Below are 3,892 nucleotides of genomic sequence, written 5' to 3'. Positions count from 1 at the left end.
TCTTGGCAGCTATGAGGATGATCCTCAGGTTCCGGACCCAGTCCGTGTAGTTGCTGCCATCGTCTTTTAGCTTGGTTTTCTCTAGGAACGCGTTGAAGTTGAGGACTACGTTGGCCATTTGATCTACAAGACATATTGCAAAGATTTTAGACTAAGTTCATGATAATTAAGTTCATCTAACCAAACTCGTGTCTCCATGAAGTTGCTCGCCAACTATTACTTCTACTACTATGGCTAACGCATTTAGCAATAAAGTAAAGTAATTTACATGGCGTTTCTCAATGACACGCAGGTCGTATAAAAGAATAAAGACAACTCCTATGGCTCCTGCCGGTTGTCATACTCATCGACATGCAAGTCGTGATTCCTATTACAATAGCATGAACATCTCATACATCACATATAGATCATTCATCATTCATCACAACTTTGGCCATATCATATCACAAACCACTTGCTGCAAAAACAAGTTAGACGTCCTCTAATTGTTGTTGCAAGTTTTACGTGGCTGAATTAGGGTTCTAGCAAGAACGTCTTCTTACCTACGTTAAAGCCACAACGTGATTTGTCAACTTCTATTTACCCTTCATAAGGACCCTGTTCATCGAATCCGCTCCAACTAAAGTGGGAGAGACAGACACCCGCCAGCCACCTTATGCAACTAGTGCATGTTAGTCGGTGGAACCGGTCTCACGTAAGCGTACGTGTAAGGTTGGTCCGGGCCGCTTCATCCCACAATACCGCTGAAGCAAGAAAAGACTAGTAGCGGCAAGAAAGTTGACAAATCTACGCCCACAACAAATTGTGTTCTACTCGCGCAAGAAGAACTACGCTTAGACCTAGCTCATGATGCCACTGTTGGGGAACGTTGCAGAAAACAAAAATTTTCCTACTCGTTTCACCAAGATCATCTAGGAATTCATCTAGAAATGAGTCATTGGATGCATCTACATACCTTTGTAGATCGCGCACGGAAGCGTTCAAAAGAACGGTGATGATGTAGTCGAACACGACGTGATTCAAATCACCGATGACCAAGCGCCGAACGGACGGCACCTCCGCGTTCAACACACGTACGGGACGGGAGACGTCTCCTCCTTCTTGATCCAGCAAGGGGAGGAGGAGGGGTTGATGAAGATCCAGCAGCACGACGGCGTGGTGGTGGATGCAGGGCGTCACAGTAGCAGGGCTTCGCCTATACTACGCGAGAGAGACGTAACGGGGAGAGAGGGAGGCGCCAGGGGCTGGTGTGTCAAGTCCCTCCTCTCCCCCACTCTATATAGGAGGGCCAAGGGGGGTGGTGCGCAGCCTAGGAGATCCAATCTCCTAGGTGCGGCGGCCAAGGGGAGGTTTCCCTCCCCCCCAAGGCACCTCAGGGTGCCTTCCACTAGTGGGACTCCTCCCCATGGAAACCCTAGGCGCATGGGCCTAGTGGGGCTGGTGCCCTTGGCCCATGTAGGCCAAGGCGCACCCCCTACAGCCCATGTGGCCCCCCGGGACAGGTGGCCCCACCCGGTGGGCCCCCGGGACCCCTCCGGTGGTCCCGGTACAATACCGATAACCCTGAAACTTGTCCCGATGGGCGAAACAGCACTTCCTATATATAATTCTTTACCTCCGGACCATTCCGGAACTCCTTGTGACGTCCGGGATCTCATCCGGGACTTCGAACAATATTCGGGTTACTGCATATACATATCTTCACAACCCTAGCGTCACCGAACCTTAAGTGTGTAGACCCTACGGGTTCGGGAGACAAGCAGACATGACCGAGACGACTCTCCGGTCAATAACCAACAGCGGGATCTGGATACCCATGTTGGCTCCCACATGCTCCACGATGATCTCATCGGATGAACCACGATGTTGAGGATTCAATCAACCCCGTATGCAATTCCCTTTGTCAATCGATATGTTACTTGCCCGAGATTCGATCGTCGGTATCCCAATACCTCGTTCAATCTCGTTACCGGCAAGTCACTTTACTCATACCGTAATGCATGATCCCGTGACCAGACACTTGGTCACTTTGAGCTCATTATGATGATGCATTACCGAGTGGGCCCAGTGATACCTCTCCGTCATACGGAGTGACAAATCCCAGTCTTGATCCATGTCAACCCAACAGACACTTTCGGAGATACCCGTAGTAGACCTTTATAGTCACCCAGTTACGTTGTGACGTTTGGTATACCCAAAGCACTCCTACGGTATCCAGGAGTTACACGATCTCATGGTCTAAGGAAAAGATACTTGACATTGGAAAACTCTAGCAAACGAACTATACGATCTTGTGCTATGTTTAGGATTGGGTCTTGTCCATCACATCATTCTCCTAATGATGTGATCTCGTTATCAATGACATCCAATGTCCATAGTCAGGAAACCATGACTATCCGTTGATCAACGAGCTAGTCAACTAGAGGCTTACTAGGGACATGTTGGTGTCTGTTATTCACACATGTATTACGATTTCCGGATAACACAATTATAGCATGAATAAAGACAATTATCATGAATAAGGAAATATAATAATAATGCTTTTATTATTGTCTCTAGGGCATATTTCCAACACGAACATGAGAGGAAGAACAGGATAAAAAAAGAAGAGGAAGAAGAAAAAAAAGAGGAGAAGAAAGAATAGAGGAGATCTCCTCTATTCTTTCTTCTCCTCTTTTTTTTCTTCTTCTTCCTATTTTTTTAACGGGAACGAGGGTCGTCGAGGGACATATAGATGTAGTGTCGTCGTTGTCGATATATACCCCCTCCCGATAGCTTCAACACGTGGGGGGGGGGGTCGAGGCCACTAATTAATATATATGATTCCTTACTATGATTAGGTAGCTAGTTCTACGTTTGACACTAATATATCCATCTGTCATGTTTGAATAATATTGCCATGTTGTAAATATTTGTAGAAACTATGGACACCGCCCTAGACGAAGCAAAAGAAGCGTTGTTGAGGGACATAATCGCAGAAGGAAGTGATGCCGTGTCGTTGTTTCTCAACGACACCGATGGTCTGGAAGGAGAGGGTGAACAAGCTGGCTACGGTGACCTAATGCCGGTGCAAGAAGAAGAACATGAGGACGGCTCCGGTGACCCAATGCCGGTGCAAGAAGGAGACCGTGATGACGGCTCCGGTGACCGAACCGAGTCCGGCCAGGTATATATATTAGTTAAGCCTGTGCTGACTAGCTGATTGATGCATTCATTGTTTTGGTATGTATTCATTGTTTTGGCCTCATATTAATTAAGTCTTTGTTCTTTTTTCTAGCCCTCCGGATCGAGCACAGCTTCGGTAAAGAGACGAGGCCCGAAGAAAAAGTTGAGCTCGGATGAAAAGTTTGAGATCATAGCAATCACGCCCGACGGCCAACCGATTGAACCCCTCCGGACAAAGAGCGCATTTATTGCTCAATGCGGGCTTCTGGTTAGGGACAAGATCCCGATAAGCATCCAGCAATGGTTTAAGCCGGCTACAGAAGACCCTGAGGTGTCTTATGTCAATGATATGCAGAAAAATGATATTTGGACTGAGCTGAAGTCAAATTTCACCCTACCGCCAGAGGATAATCCATAGAACCCAGTTAAAGAGCAATTAATCAAATATTTTGCTCTTAAGAGGATGGCAGAACTATTCAGGAGGTGGAAGAAAGAGCTGAATAAGTTTGTCGAAAATAATGAGACACCAGAATTCAAGGGCAGATATGAGAAGATCAGAGATCACTAGCCCGCATTTGTGGCCCACAAGACATCAGAAAAGAGTAAGAAGATGTTGGTGACAAACAAGCAAAATGCTGCGAAGAAGATGCTTCACCATCGCACGGGGTCAGGTGGCTACCTCATAGCCCGGCCTAAGTGGGCCAAGACTGAGAATGATCTGGTTGAT

The sequence above is a fragment of the Triticum urartu genome, chromosome 7A, assembly GCF_056163025.1.
Source record: "Triticum urartu cultivar PI428250 chromosome 7A, HENAU_Tu73, whole genome shotgun sequence".
Classification (NCBI taxonomy): domain Eukaryota; kingdom Viridiplantae; phylum Streptophyta; class Magnoliopsida; order Poales; family Poaceae; genus Triticum; species Triticum urartu.
The sequence above is the reverse complement of the archived record's forward strand: the minus strand, read 5'-3'. Positions refer to the sequence as shown.